The 24,380-nt window shown below is 44.3% G+C and overlaps 1 protein-coding gene across 1 annotated transcript in view; it reads left to right on the top strand.

The window, feature by feature from the left end:
- The window catches only part of ap3b1a (adaptor related protein complex 3 subunit beta 1a), a gene marked incomplete at its 5' end in the record, with an annotated part of 85,272 nt that overhangs the window by 610 nt on the left and 60,282 nt on the right, over positions 1-24,380 (top strand). The window lies entirely within an intron of this gene.

Below are 24,380 nucleotides of genomic sequence, written 5' to 3'. Positions count from 1 at the left end.
GTTTACAAACGATGCCCCCTTGTGGATGGGTGATGTTACTACATGATATTATCCTTGATAGCTGTTATGGGTAGTTTGTATAGAGTATTGTCGCGCTGACGTCACTCGTTCGCGACTCTCTTTCGTACATTTACTAGTTGGGCTCTGCCAGCTATGGCTGTGTTTAGCCATTAGCTTACTATGCCTTACTCTAACCATAACCCTAACCTCCATGAATGATGTTTTGATTTTTGAATCAATCAATCAATCGATGCTACGTTATTGTGGTTCAAAGCGACCGCTTGTTCAAGCCTACGTCACAAGGCAAGCGCTCCGTTTCTCTATATAACCGTAACATATACATTGCTTCCTACATAGAATGGATGTTTATTACCGTATTGGTCCATATATACTACGATATTTTATTCTAATAAACATATCCTCATAATAGAGAGGTACGTTATGTATGCAGCGTTCAGATTTCGCTGAGCAGTTTGTAGACAGTGTACGGTAAGTCGTCGTTACGGTGTTACCGTACACTGTCTACAAACTGCGCAGTGAAATTTGGCTGCTGCTTATTTCACGTTCTGTTTGACAAGTCGGTTGACTACCAAGGCGCGTGTGTGTGCGATGTCTTTGCGAACATCGGTGTGAATGACGGTCACACATGAGATCTTTAGCGTGGAAGTTTAATCCAAACAGTACATGTAGCCCCAATGAAAGCTAATGTGGCTGTCTAGCAGCCTATGGTTCTTGTATACAAATTCGTTAATGCAATACAATACAGCAGAATGTTATCTCTGTATGAGGTTTCTATGATGATTTTCCAATAAAAACGTTTTTCTTTATAAATAACCTAATATATATTATATCATATTTATATTGTTTTCAAAAAAAATAATAATAAAAAAAAAAAAAAAATATATATATATATATATACAGTAGGGTGTAACCTATAAAATGTCCACTAGATGGCACCAATGTGTATACAGTAGGGTGTAACCTATAAAATGTCCACTAGATGGTCCCCAATGTATATACAGTAGGGTGTAACCTATAAAATGTCCACTAGATGGTACCAATGTATATACAGTAGGGTGTAACCTATAAAATGTCCACTATATGGCACCAATGTATATACAGTAGGGTGTAGTATACATTATGTGTACTAGGTGTTGACATACTATTATATCCTCATGCGATTGTATTGTCTATAAACAACTATATAGAGTGTGTGTATGTGTGTATGTGTGTGTGTGTGTGTGTGTGTGTGTGTGTGTGTGTGTGTGTGTGTGTGTGTGTGTGTGTGTATGTGTGCGCGCATACATGTATTAGAAGGAAAATAACTATATATTAAACGATTTTCTTCTTTCTACAATTCTACAGAGCAACAACATGACACGGAGCGGGCCTCTACATCAGCTGAAAACAACGCGCATACGCTGATCAATCCGACTACCGAGGAGCCGTCCACATCTGATGAGAACATTGATATCCACATTGATATCAACGCATTCGTGGAATCTGTCAATGCTGTAGCTGTCATATCGACACCAGTGAGTAATCATCTATACGAAATCGAGGGTATAATTCTATCTGATGCTGTATACACTGGAGATGAAGTATTTAGTCAAATGTACCATGCTAATGGTATGCATGATGTCTTAAACGGTACTGTGGATTCAAATCTTGTAAGGGGTTTTATATCACCCCGTGGGGATCACAATAATTATTCCGGGGTGACTGGTCATAGTGTCAATGAGTTTGATGCTGAGCGTGAGCATACACCAGTTCCTTATGGGAATTCATTTGAAGGTGTCATTTTTCCTAACGAACCTCACAATCTTAACGAGCTTGAGATTACAGTCATAAACACACCCTCTGCCCTTGAAGAGAGGCCCTTAGGCCTGTGGGTGACCATAGCTGAGTGGTTAGGGAGCCTGCCTGGGGAACCAGTTCCCCTGGTTGTCCCCGGTTCGATTCCCGGTCAGGCAGCAATGTGTCAATGCGTCCCTGAGCAAGACCTTAACCCATAATTGCTCCCCGAGCGCCGTATATGGCTGCTCACTGCTCCTAGTTGTTATAGGATGGGTAAAATGCAGAGAACAAATTTCACGTATGTGCAAATGTACTGTGATAAACAGTCCCGAAGGCGTGGGGCCATATTATTATTATTATTATTATTATTATTATTATATTATTATTATTATTATTATTATTATTATCTGATTACGATTGGAGTGCCGATGAGTATCATTCCTCGCGTGAACATACCCCTGAATATAGCCCTGCGCCTTTTCTATCTGTCTATGAGCAATCATATAACGGATATATCTATCCTGATGAACCTCACAATCTTGACGAACTTGGGATCACAGTTCAAAGCATACCTACCAGTGTAGAAGAGCATCTTGTTTCTGACAGTTCTGACGAAGAGTCACATGTTTCTGACAGTTCTGACGAAGAGTCACATGTTTCTGACACCTCTGACGATGATATAGATAGCCCTGATAATTCTATACCATGTAATCAGGAGGGTGTGACGAATGCTAATACTATAGTGACGATACATTCTGCATTTGAATCATCTGCACCCGATCTGAATGCTGCTGAGCAGATTCCGTCCACATCTGCTGTACCGATATTCTCTCTGAATGCTGCTGCGCAGATTCCATCTGCTTCTGGTATACCGATATTCTCTCTGAATGCTGCTGAGCAGATTCCGTCCACATCTGCTGTACCGATATTCTCTCTGAATGCTGCTGAGCAGATTCCGTCCACATCTGCATTGCCACATCTGTGGCCTCTGAATGCTGCAGAGGGGGTAGAGTCCATATTATCAGGATCAGAAGTGTCTCTAAATACCCAAAATGTTAATATCGATCCCAGATCGGCCCCAGACTCTGTGCTAGATTTGTTCAATCGTCCTATAATAAATATTCAGAGACCTCCAGTCGTTAACCATGTTGCTACCCCAGTCCCTAATAACCATGACGAGATAACTGGTCTAAAGAGAAACGTTGCACACCTAACACAAATGATCGAAGTGATCGCAGATAGCAATCAAGATCTTACTGCTAGAGTTAATACATTGATTAATGTCCATGCAGAGCAACGAACCCAAATCGAAAGTCTAAATTCAATTGTTACCGATGCTCGTAATACAGTGGCCACACAGTGTACAAAAATAGACACACTAACCAATGCATTGAGGGAATCGCAAGAAGATCAGCGTCTCACACAGTTGGTTGAGGGGGTGTGTGTCCTTACTGCTGGTATTAATGCATTGGTTAATGGACATGCAACACACCGTGCACAGATCGACGGTCTAAAGGCTATTGTTATTGATACACGTGAAGCACAGGCTACACAATGTACACAATTAGATGCAGTTACACAGTCTCTGCACAAATCACATGAAAATCAAGACGCGCAGAATATCCATTTGAATTCTCAGGGGGTAATCATCTGCAGCGCATCAGTGAAATTGGATGAATTAACCAATACAATAACTGATCTGAATATTCCTGAACACATGGCTTCAATTAGCAGATTAATGCTTAACCTTAAACAAGCACATAGGTCTAGTAGAGACATGGCTGCAATGGTTACAGAGGCTCACCAGAAATTCCTGAAAAAGTAGTTTGATACGTGTTCGTTATTATTATTATTATTTTTTTTTTTTTTTTTTTTTTTATTATTATTATTATTATTTTTTTTTTCTAGTACTAAATAGTACACCCACTCTGTAATAATGGCTAATATCTTTAACGATATTGAACCTGAGATGATAGACTCACTACATCAGCAATTAGATTTTGAAGCTCGTTTAAGACAGTTATATATAGATACCGCAAGTAATGATATTTTATCTAATACATCCCCTTCATCATCATTTGATGATATTATTAATATTCAATACACTAGTGATGATGACGACGAGTGCTATATCGTGGGAGAAAACAGTTCAAGCAGTTCATGTGTACACACAGATATTGATATGCATGTATTACCCAATCAGATTGGTAGAGGAATGCCTAATGATGACAATGTCATCACCATCAGTGATGATGATGATGATGATGCAATGGACTGGGATATGTCTGGGGAGGGGGAAAGTAGTTCATGTGCAGATTCTGTAGAAGCAACTCATACAAACACAGATAATGACATGCTTGTTACACCGATCCAGCTGGGTGGGGAACAATCTGTGGGTAATGGGAGTGTGGCAGGGGCTTCTATAGATGAAGTGACTCTAGGCACTGTCACAAGACAAATGCCTATTCTGAACGGACATGGGAGGTTTTTCGGGGTTTTTTACTGACACTAGAAAACAAAATGCAATGATTTTGTTTTCTAGTGTCAGTAAAAAACCCCGAAAAACCTCCCATGTCCGTACAGAATGGGTTGAAGAACAAATACCTCAGAACTCTGTTAGTGATTATATTAAAAGCTCTTTCCTAGTATCTGTGATGAAAATTAGATAAGAAAAAACTTGGTGGTTGAAGAATGAGGAACTTTGTATAGAAGAAATGGATTAACTAAGCACAGTTGGGACCCTTAGCAAACATATGTAGTTATATCATTTACTTAAACGTTGATTTTATTTATTTTTACCCTATAAAACCATGGTATGGCCTATGATCACATTATATTTTATCGAATGGCTGATTAGTTATGAGAAGCTTTCAAATAACATGCTACCTAATGTTAGTGTGATAAGAGATAAAGATAGCATAGTACCCTACTTGGTGTCATCTGGGTAGTGTAGATAAGAATACTTGTGAAAAATGAGGAAGTTTAGGATTAACTAAGCACAGTTGGGACACTTGGTACAACATGTAGTTATTTCACCTACTTTTACACATGATTTTATTTCTTTTTACCCTATAAAACCATGGTATGGCCTATGATCATATTATGTTTTATCGAAAGGTTGATTGTCGTGTAACACTTTCAAATAACAGATCAGCTACTGCTAGTATGATCAGAGATAAAGATATAGAGTACCCTCTTGGTGTCATCTGTGAGGGGTCAGATAAGGGTAATTAGATACCTTGATAAGGAAATATATTTGTGCACCCTGTCATACAGTACCCAATATGACTATGCATGGGTGGAAGGGTTTTGAAATCACAGGTGTAGATGAAACTAAATTATAATGTAGGTTTAATATCAACTAAGGGCTTCAGAGTTAGTAAAGGGGGTCCTCAAAAGCTTCCAATCATTTTATATTAACACTGTAGAACTGTACACAAAAATAGCAGATCTACATGCATACAATGTTTCGCACTGCGAGACGTTGTGAGCTTGCAGATTGGCTATTTTCGCAAAGAGGTTTGGTGTAGGGGACAAAATAGCAGACCGAGTACATATTATAATACCAATTTATTAGGTAATGATGGCTCAAGTGGTTAAATATATGAAAAAGAGCCATTGACATGACTCCAAAATACACTGATGTCTGTGCGGTCAAACAGCAAACAGATGGACAGACACAGATGATCTAGAAGTTGTACAATAACTATTACACATACAACTTACAATATACCATTGCCCCAACCATGTCATGCAATGTCACTAGTAAAGCAAAGTCACGATTTGAGGCAGGGGACAGTTTTAAAATTAGATAAGCCTAAGACCATCTGCTGCTTCTATTGGGGCTATCACACACACACACACACACAGTTTGCGACACATAGTGTAAACACACACATTCCCCCCCCCACCCTTTCCTCTCTCTCTCTTCTCCTCTCATCCACTCTATCTCTCACACAAAGACATGCACACGAATTAAACAATTTAACAATTAAGTCTTCACAGCTGCAGTACCATTTATCACCGTATCAATGTCCACTAGAGGATCAATTTACGCATACCCCATCGCAATTGTGTCAAATCTGATAGGCATACATTAAAAGCGATAAAATCAGATAATATCCTCAGAGTGTCTATATTATTATATTATATCTATTTAATAATGGAGGTATTGATTAGAACGAAAAATAGTTGTTGCAATGTTGCAGACATACGCACACACACAGTCAACCGATTATTGTGACATCCATGATTGCTGTCACATTTACCCCCCACCAACCCCCTCCCCTGCCCCCTTTCCTCTCTCTCTCTCCCCTCCTCTCCTCCTCTCCTCCATTCTTGCATACTGTAGCACTTTTAAAAACTTATAAACCAACAATATAAAACATAAAACCATAACACTTTAAAATATTAGTTATGATTATATTAAATATGCAGATTTTAAAATTTTTTATTCAATTAATTTATACTAATTTATTCATTAATTAAAATATTTTAATCCATCTAATTAATTATGCATTAATTAAAACAGCGCCCCCTAGTGGTAGGAATTCTGCACACACATAGTGACTTAAGAGACTACTATAGTCTACTGGTTTTTGAGATACTTGACAAGGAGAGTAAATCTTTTTTTTGAAGTGTCTTACTTGTCTTGCGGTCGCTACATCACGTTCTACCCGCATCTAATTTGTTCCTGGATCTCTAACGATGGCTGATGGACGAGATGGTAAGTTCTTCATTCTAATATAGCCTATATATATATATATGTATATATATATATATGTATTAAGATAAAGAATGTTTATACATATATAATTGTTATATTACTATATTTTATTTTTATCATGTTTAATAAGCTATCTACTATTCTTCTCTCTCATTGTGTCAGACAGACTACCTGGTGAATGGTGCTTGAACCCTCGTAAAAGGGGGAGGATTGGCCCTGGAATCGCATTGAAACGAATCAGAACAGGTATGTCTATAGTGAATATATTTTAAATAATACTGAATTTTTTATCGCTACATTTTGTACGTGATACATGATATGTATATGCGAGTGTGTGTGTGTGTGTGTGTGTGTGTGTGTGTGTGTGTGTGCGGGCATACATGTATTAGAAGGAAAATATCTATATATTAAACGAATTTTCTTCTTTCTACATTTCTACAGAGCAACAACATGACACGGAGCGGGCCTCTACATCAGCGGAAAACAACGCACATACGCTGATCAATCCGACTACCGAGGAGCCGTCCACATCTGATGAGAACATCGCACGGGCATCTGGTATGTACAGCGTTATGAATGTAGCCTTAATAGACCCTATTGTTTACAAACGATGCCCCCTTGTGGATGGGTGATGTTACTACATGATATTATCCTTGATAGCTGTTATGGGTAGTTTGTATAGAGTATTGTCGCGCTGACGTCACTCGTTCGCGACTCTCTTTCGTACATTTACTAGTTGGGCTCTGCCAGCTATGGCTGTGTTTAGCCATTAGCTTACTATGCCTTACTCTAACCATAACCCTAACCTCCATGAATGATGTTTTGATTTTTGAATCAATCAATCAATCGATGCTACGTTATTGTGGTTCAAAGCGACCGCTTGTTCAAGCCTACGTCACAAGGCAAGCGCTCCGTTTCTCTATATAACCGTAACATATACATTGCTTCCTACATAGAATGGATGTTTATTACCGTATTGGTCCATATATACTACGATATTTTATTCTAATAAACATATCCTCATAATAGAGAGGTACGTTATGTATGCAGCGTTCAGATTTCGCTGAGCAGTTTGTAGACAGTGTACGGTAAGTCGTCGTTACGGTGTTACCGTACACTGTCTACAAACTGCGCAGTGAAATTTGGCTGCTGCATACATAACGTACCTCTCTATTATTTCACGTTATTTCTCAGCAGCATTCAGAGAGAATATCGGTACAGCAGATGTGGACGGAATCTGCTCAGCAGCATTCAGAGAGAATATCGGTATACCAGAAGCAGATGGAATCTGCGCAGCAGCATTCAGAGAGAATATCGGTACAGCAGATGTGGACGGAATCTGCTCAGCAGCATTCAGATCGGGTGCAGATGATTCAAATGCAGAATGTATCGTCACTATAGTATTAGCATTCGTCACACCCTCCTGATTACATGGTATAGAATTATCAGGGCTATCTATATCATCGTCAGAGGTGTCAGAAACATGTGACTCTTCGTCAGAACTGTCAGAAACATGTGACTCTTCGTCAGAACTGTCAGAAACAAGATGCTCTTCTACACTGGTAGGTATGCTTTGAACTGTGATCCCAAGTTCGTCAAGATTGTGAGGTTCATCAGGATAGATATATCCGTTATATGATTGCTCATAGACAGATAGAAAAGGCGCAGGGCTATATTCAGGGGTATGTTCACGCGAGGAATGATACTCATCGGCACTCCAATCGTAATCAGATAAGGGCCTCTCTTCAAGGGCAGAGGGTGTGTTTATGACTGTAATCTCAAGCTCGTTAAGATTGTGAGGTTCGTTAGGAAAAATGACACCTTCAAATGAATTCCCATAAGGAACTGGTGTATGCTCACGCTCAGCATCAAACTCATTGACACTATGACCAGTCACCCCGGAATAATTATTGTGATCCCCACGGGGTGATATAAAACCCCTTACAAGATTTGAATCCACAGTACCGTTTAAGACATCATGCATACCATTAGCATGGTACATTTGACTAAATACTTCATCTCCAGTGTATACAGCATCAGATAGAATTATACCCTCGATTTCGTATAGATGATTACTCACTGGTGTCGATATGACAGCTACAGCATTGACAGATTCCACGAATGCGTTGATATCAATGTGGATATCAATGTTCTCATCAGATGTGGACGGCTCCTCGGTAGTCGGATTGATCAGCGTATGCGCGTTGTTTTCAGCTGATGTAGAGGCCCGCTCCGTGTCATGTTGTTGCTCTGTAGAATTGTAGAAAGAAGAAAATCGTTTAATATATAGTTATTTTCCTTCTAATACATGTATGCGCGCACACACACACACACACACACACACACACACACACACACACACACACACACACACACACACACACACACACACACACACACACATACACACATACACACACTCTATATAGTTGTTTATAGACAATACAATCGCATGAGGATATAATAGTATGTCAACACCTAGTACACATAATGTATACTACACCCTACTGTATATACATTGGTGCCATATAGTGGACATTTTATAGGTTACACCCTACTGTATATACATTGGTACCATCTAGTGGACATTTTATAGGTTACACCCTACTGTATATACATTGGGGACCATCTAGTGGACATTTTATAGGTTACACCCTACTGTATACACATTGGTGCCATCTAGTGGACATTTTATAGGTTACACCCTACTGTATATATATATATATATATATTTTTTATTTTTTATTTTTAATTTTTTTGAAAACAATATAAATATGATATAATATATATTAGGTTATTTATAAAGAAAAACGTTTTTATTGGAAAATCATCATAGAAACCTCATACAGAGATAACATTCTGCTGTATTGTATTGCATTAACGAATTTGTATACAAGAACCATAGGCTGCTAGACAGCCACATTAGCTTTCATTGGGGCTACATGTACTGTTTGGATTAAACTTCCACGCTAAAGATCTCATGTGTGACCGTCATTCACACCGATGTTCGCAAAGACATCGCACACACACGCGCCTTGGTAGTCAACCGACTTGTCAAACAGAACGTGAAATAAGCAGCAGCCAAATTTCACTGCGCAGTTTGTAGACAGTGTACGGTAACACCGTAACGACGACTTACCGTACACTGTCTACAAACTGCTCAGCGAAATCTGAACGCTGCATACATAACGTACCTCTCTATTATGAGGATATGTTTATTAGAATAAAATATCGTAGTATATATGGACCAATACGGTAATAAACATCCATTCTATGTAGGAAGCAATGTATATGTTACGGTTATATAGAGAAACGGAGCGCTTGCCTTGTGACGTAGGCTTGAACAAGCGGTCGCTTTGAACCACAATAACGTAGCATCGATTGATTGATTGATTCAAAAATCAAAACATCATTCATGGAGGTTAGGGTTATGGTTAGAGTAAGGCATAGTAAGCTAATGGCTAAACACAGCCATAGCTGGCAGAGCCCAACTAGTAAATGTACGAAAGAGAGTCGCGAACGAGTGACGTCAGCGCGACAATACTCTATACAAACTACCCATAACAGCTATCAAGGATAATATCATGTAGTAACATCACCCATCCACAAGGGGGCATCGTTTGTAAACAATAGGGTCTATTAAGGCTACATTCATAACGCTGTACATACCAGATGCCCGTGCGATGTTCTCATCAGATGTGGACGGCTCCTCGGTAGTCGGATTGATCAGCGTATGTGCGTTGTTTTCCGCTGATGTAGAGGCCCGCTCCGTGTCATGTTGTTGCTCTGTAGAAATGTAGAAAGAAGAAAATTCGTTTAATATATAGATATTTTCCTTCTAATACATGTATGCCCGCACACACACACACACACACACACACACACACACACACTCGCATATACATATCATGTATCACGTACAAAATGTAGCGATAAAAAATTCAGTATTATTTAAAATATATTCACTATAGACATACCTGTTCTGATTCGTTTCAATGCGATTCCAGGGCCAATCCTCCCCCTTTTACGAGGGTTCAAGCACCATTCACCAGGTAGTCTGTCTGACACAATGAGAGAGAAGAATAGTAGATAGCTTATTAAACATGATAAAAATAAAATATAGTAATATAACAATTATATATGTATAAACATTCTTTATCTTAATACATATATATATATATACATATATATATATATAGGCTATATTAGAATGAAGAACTTACCATCTCGTCCATCAGCCATCGTTAGAGATCCAGGAACAAATTAGATGCGGGTAGAACGTGATGTAGCGACCGCAAGACAAGTAAGACACTTCAAAAAAAAGATTTACTCTCCTTGTCAAGTATCTCAAAAACCAGTAGACTATATACAAATTACGTACGGTTATGCAATACTATGTCGTTACTTCCTCATAATTAACCAACCAAATAAAGCCCCCCTACAACCCATAACCCCCCCCTCCCTCTACTAGCCCCCCACCCCCCCTACCCATTAAAATGATTGCTCAATATAAAACTACGTTTGATTATCAGGCATAAATGTTTTTATTTTTAGTTAAAGTTATATTATGTTACAATGTAGTAGTTTGGTATTCAGATTATAGGTTACTTAAGTAAATATGCTTAATTACTTTCCATTATAGTGTAGCGTTTTTTGTTTTTTTTTTGTTTTTGTTTTTTGTTTTGTTTTTTGATGATGATGATGGTATCTCGCTACGCTAATTATACGCTTTCCTATAGTTTTAAATACTATTTCATTCTATTATGCATGTTACTTAAAGGTGTTAACATCTAAGACTACGCTACATTATAAAAGAAAGAAAAATAAAAAGTCATAAAACAAATAAACGACGCAAGCCAAATGCTTAGCCTACATCACATTGCATCAAATATACAGTATCACGCAATGATATATTGATGCAATTGTCACAACGCAAGCCATTGATTGTCACAATGCATTTATTTCACATAACCAGCAATACCCTCATTGACTCAACAATGTTGATGCAATGACCCAAGCGATATTCTACATCTGTCACGATTTGAGGCAGGGGACAGTTTTAAAATTAGATAAGCCATAGACCATCTGCTGCTTCTATTGGGGCTATCACACACACACACAGTTTGCGACATCCTTGAGGGGGTTGTCATTTCCACACCACCACCAATTCATGACCCCCACCCTTTCCTCTCTCTCTCTTCTCCTCTCATCCACTCTATCTCTCACACAAAGACATGCACACGAATTAAACTATTAATAAATCTATACAACTGTAGTACCATTTCTGACCGTATCCCCTCGTGAATGTGTCAAATCATACACATTATAAGCAATAAAGCTTTTGCCTAGAAGGGTTCATGTGGTTAAATATGCTTATTGCTTAATGTCAGATAATATCCTCAGAGTTACTATAAAGTTGTTAACACTGTAGAACTGATGCCTAAAATATCAGATACACAATGCATAATATGATATTGCAGTGTAATGTTGTGAGTTTGTAGATTGGCTATTTTTTAATAATGGAGGTATTGATTAGAACGAAAAATAGTTGTTGCGATGTTGCAGACATACGCACACACACACACACGCACACACACACACACACACACACACACACACACACACACACACACACACACACACACACACAGTCAACCGATTTTTGCGACATCCTTGAGGGGCTGTTATTTCCCCATTCATGATCACCCCCCCCTCCCCTTCCCCCTTTCCTCTCTTCTCCTCCTCTCCTCCTCTCCTCCATTCTTGCATACTGTAGTACTTTTAAAAACTTATAAACCAACAATATAAAACATAAAACCATAACACTTTAAAATATTAGTTATGATTATATTAAATATGCAGATTTTAAAAAATTTTATTCAATTAATTTATACTAATTTATTCATTAATTAAAATATTTTAATCCATCTAATTAATTATGCATTAATTAAAACAGCGCCCCCTAGTGGTAGGAATTCTGCACACACATAGTGACTTAAGAGACTACTGAGAGGGAGTGGGTTGTTGGCTGATTTACCACTGTTTCAGGGTTGTGGCACGAGCCGCCAGGCTTTTCTACCACATTTTCCAAATAAATGAAAGAAAACACAGTTGTAACTTGCAAGGATCTTCAGTTACAATCATTAATTGTTTCAGAATACACATAAACTTCGCCACCACAGCAAATAGTCCCATAAACACAAAAATGCCACCACCAGATGGTGCCAACTCCTGCTGAGGTGCATGACTTCGGGTCAGGTGACGCGTGGACCAGAGCTAACAGCTAGGCTAACGCTAGTTAGAAGCACAGTTTCGGCCGCAAATAGAGGCTGATCGCTTCCAGAAAAGCATAGGTTCAGAGAAAGGGGGCTTTAAAGTTGGCGGATTGCATTGGATCCAATGGAATAAAACTGCAAAAAATTACGATAGTACGTTCGCTAGTAAACATAGGACGCCCGCGACCATGGTTGGGGAAAGGTGTTCCGACTCTCAAAGTCCCCGGATGCGTTGTGAGGCGCATTGATCTCGGAAATGTGCCTCATTTGCATCACAACGCATCCGAGGACTCTGAGCAGCTCCATAGAGTTGTCTCATTTACCACTCTTTTAAGCCAATCACAATCCAGTATTTGAACATGTGACTAGAAAAAGTGGTAGAACAGCCAATCTACAAGCTCACAACGCGTTACAACATGACACATAGTGAGCTTGTAGATCTGCTGTTTTTGGTGAAGAGAGTTGGCTGTAGATGGAAAAAGAGCTCAAGTACAGTTTGTTAGGATATTGTGCATCATAGGCTTACACGTATCTTTCCACATCCTGCACCCATGGTTTGGTTGTTTTTATTTATTGTTTTGGCTCCGTCTCTGTACGTCATAACGGCGGTGAAACTGCTATATGATTGGACGTCATCATACGGGGACAGGAGGAAGGAAGTGTTTGTAGAGCGTGGCTCGTTTGCTAAGAGCTGCGGTTTGGGAGTCGGAAGCTTTAACTTCATACATAGAACACACAGAGGCGGACGTATTTTCATAATTAATTTACTTCCTCAAAAAAAAGGAGGAGGGGAAAAAGCGGTGGCAAATATAAGGGTCGGGCCTCGGCACGGGTCAGATGCATTTTAAGTAGTCATTTTTATGTAGATATGGACAACACTTGTTGTCGATCTAAGGATAGCATTTTTAGTTCCCTTTATAGCAGGGGTCTTTAACGTTTTCAGGCCAAGGACCCCTTAGTTGAGAGAGCGATGAAACGGGGACCCCCACAACGTGTTCATAGATTCGGTTTGACAGCACAATCATCAGTGTATTTTGGATTCATGTCAATTTGTGTTTTCAGATACGTATTTAACCACTTCAACCGTCAACACTTAATACACTTGACATTCTTTCAAATCTCTTTGACGAAAATAGCCGATCTACAAGCTTGTGAGCTTCTAGATCTGCTATTTTTGGCTAAAGTTCTGAGAATATGGACGCTGGGATTTAAGTGGTTCATATAAAAAAGGAGAAAAAAAAATCACAGAAGATTTGGAGGACCCCCTGTAGTAACTCTGAGGACCCCCTAGGGGTCCCGGACCCCCTGTTGAAGACACTTGGTGTGTGTGTGTGTGTGTGTGTGTGTGTGTGTGTGTGTGTGTGTGTGTGTGTGAGAGAGAGAGAGAGAGAGAGAGAGAGAGAGAGAGAGAGAGAGAGAGAGAGAGAGAGAGAGAGAGAGAGAGAGAGAGAGAGAGAGAGAGAAATTGCTCTCCTCTGGGTTTCAAACGACATCTTGACACGTGTGGGTTCTGGGTAGTGCTTGGTTCAACTGCTCGTAGATGATTTTCTTCCTTCTCGTCAAATGAGAGTCAGAAAGAAAGAGTGGAACGTAGAGCAGAGTTTTGGTTCCCCCTCACAGCTAATGCTGATTTTTTTTTTTTTTTTTTGAAAGACCAATGAATGAATTCTGAATCACAAGTTCAGAAAGTGGTCCAAACATGTTTCTTCCAATTAACACCTGGAAATTAATGACTAATGCAGGGGTCTTCAACGTTTTCAGGCCAGGGACCCCTTAGTTGAGAGAGAGATGAAGCAGGGACCCCTTAGCTGAGAGAGAGATGAAGCAGGGACCCCTTAGCTGAGAGAGAGATGAAGCAGGGACCCCTTAGTTGAGAGAGAGATGAAGCAGGGACCCCTTAGTTGAGAGAGAGATGAAGCAGGGACCCCTTAGTTGAGAGAGAGAGATGAAGCAGGGACCCCTTAGTTGAGAGAGAGATGAAGCAGGGACCCCTTAGTTGAGAGAGAGAGATGAAGCAGGGACCCCTTAGTTGAGAGAGAGATGAGGCAGGGACCCCTTAGTTGAGAGAGAGATGAAGCAGGGACCCCTTAGTTGAGAGAGAGATGAAGCAGGGACCCCTTAGTTGAGAGAGAGATGAAGCAGGGACCCCTTAGCTGAGAGAGAGATGAAGCAGGGACCCCTTAGTTGAGAGAGAGATGAAGCAGGGACCCCTTAGTTGAGAGAGAGATGAAGCAGGGACCCCTTAGTTGAGAGAGAGATGAAGCAGAGACCCCTTAGTTGAGAGAGAGATGAAGCAGGGACCCATTAGTTGAGAGAGAGAGATGAAGCAGGGACCCCTTAGTTGAGAGAGAGAGATGAAGCAGGGACCCCTTAGTTGAGAGAGAGATGAAGCAGGGACCCCTTAGTTGAGAGAGAGATGAAGCAGGGACCCCTTAGTTGAGAGAGAGATGAAGCAGGGACCCCTTAGCTGAGAGAGAGATGAAGCAGGGACCCCTTAGCTGAGAGAGAGATGAAGCAGGGACCCCTTAGTTGAGAGAGAGATGAAGCAGGGACCCCTTAGTTGAGAGAGAGATGAAGCAGGGACCCCTTAGCTGAGAGAGAGATGAAGCAGGGACCCCTTAGCTGAGAGAGAGATGAAGCAGGGACCCCTTAGTTGAGAGAGATGAAGCAGGGACCCCTTAGTTGAGAGAGAGATGAAGCAGGGACCCCTTAGTTGAGAGAGAGATGAAGCAGGGACCCCTTAGTTGAGAGATGAAGCAGGGACCCCTTAGTTGAGAGAGAGAGATGAACCAGGGACCCCTTAGTTGAGAGAGAGAGATGAAGCAGGGACCCCTTAGTTGAGAGAGAGAGAGATGAAGCAGGGACCCCTTAGTTGAGAGAGAGAGAGATGAAGCAGGGACCCCTTATTGAGAGAGAGATGAAGCAGGGACCCCTTAGTTGAGAGAGAGATGAAGCAGGGACCCCTTAGTTGAGAGAGAGATGAAGCAGGGACCCCTTAGTTGAGAGAGAGATGAAGCAGGGACCCCTTAGTTGAGACCTGGAACCCCTTAGTTGAGAGAGAGATGAAGCAGGGACCCCTTAGTTGAGAGAGAGATGAAGCAGGGACCCCTTAGTTGAGAGAGAGATGAGGCAGGGACCCCTTAGTTGAGAGAGAGATGAAGCAGGGACCCCTTAGTTGAGAGAGAGATGAAGCAGGGACCCCTTAGTTGAGAGAGAGATGAAGCAGGGACCCCTTAGCTGAGAGAGAGATGAAGCAGGGACCCCTTAGTTGAGAGAGAGATGAAGCAGGGACCCCTTAGTTGAGAGAGAGATGAAGCAGGGACCCCTTAGTTGAGAGAGAGATGAAGCAGAGACCCCTTAGTTGAGAGAGAGATGAAGCAGGGACCCATTAGTTGAGAGAGAGAGAGATGAAGCAGGGACCCCTTAGTTGAGAGAGAGAGATGAAGCAGGGACCCCTTAGTTGAGAGAGAGATGAAGCAGGGACCCCTTAGTTGAGAGAGAGATGAGAGAGAGATGAAGCAGGGACCCCTTAGTTGAGAGAGAGATGAAGCAGGGACCCCTTAGCTGAGAGAGAGATGAAGCAGGGACCCCTTAGCTGAGAGAGAGATGAAGCAGGGACCCCTTAGTTGAGAGAGAGATGAAGCAGGGACCCCTTAGTTGAGAGAGAGATGAAGCAGGGACCCCTTAGCTGAGAGAGAGATGAAGCAGGGACCCCTTAGCTGAGAGAGAGATGAAGCAGGGACCCCTTAGTTGAGAGAGATGAAGCAGGGACCCCTTAGTTGAGAGAGAGATGAAGCAGGGACCCCTTAGTTGAGAGAGAGATGAAGCAGGGACCCCTTAGTTGAGAGATGAAGCAGGGACCCCTTAGTTGAGAGAGAGAGATGAACCAGGGACCCCTTAGTTGAGAGAGAGAGATGAAGCAGGGACCCCTTAGTTGAGAGAGAGAGAGATGAAGCAGGGACCCCTTAGTTGAGAGAGAGAGATGAAGCAGGGACCCCTTAGTTGAGAGAGAGATGAAGCAGGGACCCCTTAGTTGAGAGAGAGATGAAGCAGGGACCCCTTAGTTGAGAGAGAGATGAAGCAGGGACCCCTTAGTTGAGAGAGAGATGAAGCAGGGACCCCTTAGTTGAGAGAGAGATGAAGCAGGGACCCCTTAGTTGAGAGAGAGAGAGATGAAGCAGGGACCCCTTAGCTGAGAGAGAGATGAAGCAGGGACCCCTTAGTTGAGAGAGAGATGAAGCAGGGTCCCCTTAGTTGAGAGAGAGAGATGAAGCAGGGACCCCTTAGTTGAGAGAGAGATGAAGCAGGGACCCCTTAGTTGAGAGAGGGATGAAGCAGGGACCCCTTAGCTGAGAGAGAGATGAAGCAGGGACCCCTTAGTTGAGAGAGAGATGAAGCAGGGACCCCTTAGTTGAGAGAGAGATGAAGCAGGGACCCCTTAGTTGAGAGATGGATGAAGCAGGGACCCCTTAGTTGAGAGAGAGATGAAGCAGGGACCCCTTAGTTGAGAGAGAGATGAAGCAGGGACCTCTTAGTTGAGAGAGAGATGAAGCAGGGACCCCTTAGTTGAGAGAGAGATGAAGCAGGGACCCCTTAGTTGAGAGAGAGAGAGAGAGAGATGAAGCAGGGACCCCTTAGTTGAGAGAGAGAGAGAGATGAAGCAGGGACCCCTTAGTTGAGAGAGAGATGAAGCAGGGACCCCTTAGTTGAGAGAGAGATGAAGCAGGGACCCCTTAGTTGAGAGAGAGATGAAGCAGGGACCCCTTAGCTGAGAGAGAGATGAAGCAGGGACCCCTTAGTTGAGAGAGAGATGAAGCAGGGACCCCTTAGTTGAGAGAGAGATGAAGCAGGGACCCCTTAGTTGAGAGAGAGATGAAGCAGAGACCCCTTAGTTGAGAGAGAGATGAAGCAGGGACCCCTTAGTTGAGAGAGAGAGATGAAGCAGGGACCCCTTAGTTGAGAGAGAGATGAAGCAGGGACCCCTTAGTTGAGAGAGAGAGATGAAGCAGGGACCCCTTAGTTGAGAGAGAGATGAAGCAGGGACCCCTTAGTTGAGAGAGAGATGAAGCAGGGACCCCTTAGTTGAGAGAGAGATGAAGCAGGGACCCCTTAGTTGAGAGAGAGATGAAGCAGGGACCCCTTAGCTGAGAGAGAGATGAAGCAGGGACCCATTAGTTGAGAGAGATGAAGCAGGGACCCCTTAGTTGAGAGAGAGATGAAGCAGGGACCCCTTAGCTGAGAGAGAGATGAAGCAGGGACCCCTTAGCTGAGAGAGAGATGAAGCAGGGACCCCTTAGTTGAGAGAGAGATGAAGCAGGGACCCCTTAGTTGAGAGAGAGATGAAGCAGGGACCCCTTAGCTGAGAGAGAGATGAAGCAGGGACCCCTTAGCTGAGAGAGAGATGAAGCAGGGACCCCTTAGTTGAGAGAGAGATGAAGCAGGGACCCCTTAGTTGAGAGAGAGATGAAGCAGGGACCCCTTAGTTGAGAGATGAAGCTGGGACCCCTTAGTTGAGAGAGAGAGAGATGAACCAGGGACCCCTTAGTTGAGAGAGATGAAGAGAGATGAGCAGGGACCCCTTAGTTGAGAGAGAGATGAAGCAGGGACCCCTTAGCTGAGAGAGAGATGAAGCAGGGACCCCTTAGTTGAGAGAGAGATGAAGCAGGGACCCCTTAGTTGAGAGAGAGATGAAGCAGGGACCCCTTAGTTGAGAGAGAGATGAAGCAGGGACCCCTTAGTTGAGAGAGAGATGAAGCAGGGACCCCTTAGTTGAGAGAGAGATGAAGCAGGGACCCCTTAGTTGAGAGAGAGAGATGAAGCAGGGACCCCTTAGTTGAGAGAGAGAGATGAAGCAGGGACCCCTTAGTTGAGAGAGAGATGAAGCAGGGACCCCTTAGTTGAGAGAGAGAAGAAGCAGGGACCCCTTAGTTGAGAGAGAGATGAAGCAGGGACCCCTTAGCTGAGAGAGAGATGAAGCAGGGACCCCTTAGCTGAGAGAGAGATGAAGCACAAGAATTCTGAATCACAAGTTCAGAAAGTGGTCCAAACATGTTTCTTCCAATTAACACCTGGAAATTAATGACTAATGCAGGGGTCTTCAACGTTTTCAGGCCAGGGACCCCTTAGTTGAGAGAGAGATGAAGCAGGGACCCCTTAGCTGAGAGAGAGATGAAGCAGGGACCCCTTAGCTGAGAGAGAGATGAAGCAGGGACCCCTTAGTTGAGAGAGAGATGAAGCAGGGACCCCTTAGTTGAGAGAGAGATGAAGCAGGGACCCCTTAGTTGAGAGAGAGATGAAGCAGGGACCCCTTAGTTGAGAGACAGATGAAGCAGGACCCCTTAGTTGAGAGAGAGATGAAGCAGGGACCCCTTAGTTGAGAGAGAGATGAGGCAGGGACCCCTTAGTTGAGAGAGAGATGAAGCAGGGACCCCTTAGTTGAGAGAGAGATGAAGCAGGGACCCCTTAGTTGAGAGAGAGATGAAGCAGGGACCCCTTAGCTGAGAGAGAGATGAAGCAGGGACCCCTTAGTTGAGAGAGAGATGAAGCAGGGACCCCTTAGTTGAGAGAGAGATGAAGCAGGGACCCCTTAGTTGAGAGAGAGATGAAGCAGAGACCCCTTAGTTGAGAGAGAGATGAAGCAGGGACCCATTAGTTGAGAGAGAGAGATGAAGCAGGGACCCCTTAGTTGAGAGAGAGAGATGAAGCAGGGACCCCTTAGTTGAGAGAGAGAGATGAAGCAGGGACCCCTTAGTTGAGAGAGAGATGAACCAGGGACCCCTTAGCTGAGAGAGAGATGAAGCAGGGACCCCTTAGCTGAGAGAGAGATGAAGCAGGGACCCCTTAGTTGAGAGAGAGATGAAGCAGGGACCCCTTAGTTGAGAGAGAGATGAAGCAGGGACCCCTTAGCTGAGAGAGAGATGAAGCAGGGACCCCTTAGCTGAGAGAGAGATGAAGCAGGGACCCCTTAGTTGAGAGAGAGATGAAGCAGGGACCCCTTAGTTGAGAGAGAGATGAAGCAGGGACCCCTTAGTTGAGAGAGAGATGAAGCAGGGACCCCTTAGTTGAGAGAGAGAGAGAGAGAGAGAGAGATGAAGCAGGGACCCCTTAGCTGAGAGAGAGATGAAGCAGGGACCCCTTAGTTGAGAGAGAGATGAAGCAGGGTCCCCTTAGTTGAGAGAGAGAGATGAAGCAGGGACCCCTTAGTTGAGAGAGAGATGAAGCAGGGACCCCTTAGTTGAGAGAGGGATGAAGCAGGGACCCCTTAGCTGAGAGAGAGATGAAGCAGGGACCCCTTAGTTGAGAGAGAGATGAAGCAGGGACCCCTTAGTTGAGAGAGAGATGAAGCAGGGACCCCTTAGTTGAGAGAGGGATGAAGCAGGGACCCCTTAGTTGAGAGAGAGATGAAGCAGGGACCTCTTAGTTGAGAGAGAGATGAAGCAGGGACCCCTTAGTTGAGAGAGAGATGAAGCAGGGACCCCTTAGTTGAGAGAGAGAGAGAGATGAAGCAGGGACCCCTTAGTTGAGAGAGAGATGAAGCAGGGACCCCTTAGTTGAGAGAGAGATGAAGCAGGGACCCCTTAGTTGAGAGAGAGATGAAGCAGGGACCCCTTAGCTGAGAGAGAGATGAAGCAGGGACCCCTTAGTTGAGAGAGAGAGATGAAGCAGGGACCCCTTAGTTGAGAGAGAGAGATGAAGCAGGGACCCCTTAGTTGAGAGAGAGAGATGAAGCAGAGACCCCTTAGTTGAGAGAGAGATGAAGCAGGGACCCCTTAGTTGAGAGAGAGATGAAGCAGGGACCCCTTAGTTGAGAGAGAGAGAGATGAAGCAGGGACCCCTTAGTTGAGAGAGAGATGAAGCAGGGACCCCTTAGTTGAGAGAGAGATGAAGCAGGGACCCCTTAGTTGAGAGAGAGATGAAGCAGGGACCCCTTAGTTGAGAGAGAGATGAAGCAGGGACCCCTTAGCTGAGAGAGAGATGAAGCAGGGACCCCTTAGTTGAGAGAGATGAAGCAGGGACCCCTTAGTTGAGAGAGAGATGAAGCAGGGACCCCTTAGCTGAGAGAGAGATGAAGCAGGGACCCCTTAGTTGAGAGAGAGAGATGAAGCAGGGACCCCTTAGTTGAGAGAGAGATGAAGCAGGGACCCCTTAGTTGAGAGAGAGATGAAGCAGGGACCCCTTAGTTGAGAGAGAGATGAAGCAGGGACCCCTTAGCTGAGAGAGAGATGAAGCAGGGACCCCTTAGTTGAGAGAGATGAAGCAGGGACCCCTTAGTTGAGAGAGAGATGAAGCAGGGACCCCTTAGTTGAGAGAGAGATGAAGCAGGGACCCCTTAGTTGAGAGAGAGATGAAGCAGGGACCCCTTAGTTGAGAGAGAGATGAAGCAGGGACCCCTTAGTTGAGAGAGAGATGAAGCAGGGACCCCTTAGTTGAGAGAGAGATGAAGCAGGGACCCCTTAGTTGAGAGAGAGATGAAGCAGGGACCCCTTAGTTGAGAGAGAGAGATGAAGCAAGGACCCCTTAGAGAGAGATGAAGCAGGGACCCCTTAGTTGAGAGAGAGATGAAGCAGGGACCCCTTAGCTGAGAGAGAGATGAAGCAGGGACCCCTTAGTTGAGAGAGAGATGAAGCAGGGACCCCTTAGTTGAGATAGAGATGAAGCAGGGACCCCTTAGTTGAGAGAGGGATGAAGCAGGGACCCCTTAGTTGAGAGAGAGATGAAGCAGGGACCCCTTAGTTGAGAGAGAGATGAAGCAGGGACCTCTTAGTTGAGAGAGAGATGAAGCAGGGACCCCTTAGTTGAGAGAGAGATGAAGCAGGGACCCCTTAGTTGAGAGAGAGAGAGAGAGAGATGAAGCAGGGACCCCTTAGTTGAGAGAGAGAGATGAAGCAGGGACCCCTTAGTTGAGAGAGAGATGAAGCAGGGACCCCTTAGTTGAGAGAGAGATGAAGCAGGGACCCCTTAGTTGAGAGAGAGATGAAGCAGGGACCCCTTAGCTGAGAGAGAGATGAAGCAGGGACCCCTTAGTTGAGAGAGATGAAGCAGGGACCCCTTAGTTGAGAGAGAGATGAAGCAGGGACCCCTTAGTTGAGAGAGAGATGAAGCAGGGACCCCTTAGCTGAGAGAGAGATGAAGCAGGGACCCCTTAGTTGAGAGAGAGATGAAGCAGGGACCCCTTAGTTGAGAGAGAGATGAAGCAGGGACCCCTTAGTTGAGAGAGAGATGAAGCAGGGACCCCTTAGTTGAGAGAGAGATGAAGCAGGGACCCCTTAGTTGAGAGAGAGATGAAGCAGGGACCCCTTAGTTGAGAGAGAGATGAAGCAGGGACCCCTTAGTTGAGAGAGAGATGAAGCAGGGACCCCTTAGTTGAGAGAGAGATGAAGCAGGGACCCCTTAGTTGAGAGAGAGATGAAGCAGGGACCCCTTAGTTGAGAGAGAGATGAAGCAGGGACCCCTTAGTTGAGAGAGAGAGATGAAGCAAGGACCCCTTAGAGAGAGATGAAGCAGGGACCCCTTAGTTGAGAGAGAGATGAAGCAGGGACCCCTTAGCTGAGAGAGAGATGAAGCAGGGACCCCTTAGTTGAGAGAGAGATGAAGCAGGGACCCCTTAGTTGAGATAGAGATGAAGCAGGGACCCCTTAGTTGAGAGAGGGATGAAGCAGGGACCCCTTAGTTGAGAGAGAGATGAAGCAGGGACCCCTTAGTTGAGAGAGAGATGAAGCAGGGACCTCTTAGTTGAGAGAGAGATGAAGCAGGGACCCCTTAGTTGAGAGAGAGATGAAGCAGGGACCCCTTAGTTGAGAGAGAGAGAGAGAGAGAGATGAAGCAGGGACCCCTTAGTTGAGAGAGAGAGATGAAGCAGGGACCCCTTAGTTGAGAGAGAGATGAAGCAGGGACCCCTTAGTTGAGAGAGAGATGAAGCAGGGACCCCTTAGTTGAGAGAGAGATGAAGCAGGGACCCCTTAGCTGAGAGAGAGATGAAGCAGGGACCCCTTAGTTGAGAGAGATGAAGCAGGGACCCCTTAGTTGAGAGAGAGATGAAGCAGGGACCCCTTAGCTGAGAGAGAGATGAAGCAGGGACCCCTTAGTTGAGAGAGAGATGAAGCAGGGACCCCTTAGTTGAGAGAGAGATGAAGCAGGGACCCCTTAGTTGAGAGAGAGATGAAGCAGGGACCCCTTAGTTGAGAGAGAGATGAAGCAGGGACCCCTTAGTTGAGAGAGAGATGAAGCAGGGACCCCTTAGTTGAGAGAGAGATGAAGCAGGGACCCCTTAGTTGAGAGAGAGATGAAGCAGGGACCCCTTAGTTGAGAGAGAGATGAAGCAGGGACCCCTTAGTTGAGAGAGAGAGATGAAGCAAGGACCCCTTAGAGAGAGATGAAGCAGGGACCCCTTAGTTGAGAGAGAGATGAAGCAGGGACCCCTTAGCTGAGAGAGAGATGAAGCAGGGACCCCTTAGTTGAGAGAGAGATGAAGCAGGGACCCCTTAGTTGAGATAGAGATGAAGCAGGGACCCCTTAGTTGAGAGAGGGATGAAGCAGGGACCCCTTAGTTGAGAGAGAGATGAAGCAGGGACCCCTTAGTTGAGAGAGAGATGAAGCAGGGACCTCTTAGTTGAGAGAGAGATGAAGCAGGGACCCCTTAGTTGAGAGAGAGATGAAGCAGGGACCCCTTAGTTGAGAGAGAGAGAGAGAGAGATGAAGCAGGGACCCCTTAGTTGAGAGAGAGAGATGAAGCAGGGACCCCTTAGTTGAGAGAGAGATGAAGCAGGGACCCCTTAGTTGAGAGAGAGATGAAGCAGGGACCCCTTAGTTGAGAGAGAGATGAAGCAGGGACCCCTTAGCTGAGAGAGAGATGAAGCAGGGACCCCTTAGTTGAGAGAGATGAAGCAGGGACCCCTTAGTTGAGAGAGAGATGAAGCAGGGACCCCTTAGCTGAGAGAAAGATGAAGCAGGGACCCCTTAGTTGAGAGAGAGATGAAGCAGGGACCCCTTAGCTGAGAGAGAGATGAAGCAGGGACCCCTTAGTTGAGAGAGAGATGAAGCAGGGACCCCTTAGTTGAGAGAGAGATGAAGCAGGGACTCCTTAGCTGAGAGAGAGATGAAGCAGGGACCCCTTAGCTGAGAGAGAGATGAAGCAGGGACCCCTTAGTTGAGAGAGATGAAGCAGGGACCCCTTAGTTGAGAGAGAGATGAAGCAGGGACCCCTTAGTTGAGAGAGAGATGAAGCGGGGACCCCTTAGTTGAGAGATGAAGCAGGGACCCCTTAGTTGAGAGAGAGATGAAGCAGGGACCCCTTAGTTGAGAGAGAGAGAGATGAAGCAGGGACCCCTTAGTTGAGAGAGAGAGATGAAGCAGGGACCCCTTAGTTGAGAGAGAGATGAAGCAGGGACCCCTTAGTTGAGAGAGAGAGAGAGATGAAGCAGGGACCCCTTAGTTGAGAGAGAGATGAAGCAGGGACCCCTTAGTTGAGAGAGAGATGAAGCAGGGACCCCTTAGCTGAGAGAGAGATGAAGCAGGGACCCCTTAGTTGAGAGAGATGAAGCAGGGACCCCTTAGTTGAGAGAGAGATGAAGCAGGGACCCCTT

This window comes from Nannobrachium achirus (genome assembly GCF_963921795.1).
Source record: "Nannobrachium achirus genome assembly, chromosome: 15".
NCBI classification, from domain to species: Eukaryota; Metazoa; Chordata; class Actinopteri; order Myctophiformes; family Myctophidae; genus Nannobrachium; species Nannobrachium achirus.
The sequence above is the reverse complement of the archived record's forward strand: the minus strand, read 5'-3'. Positions and strand labels throughout refer to the sequence as shown.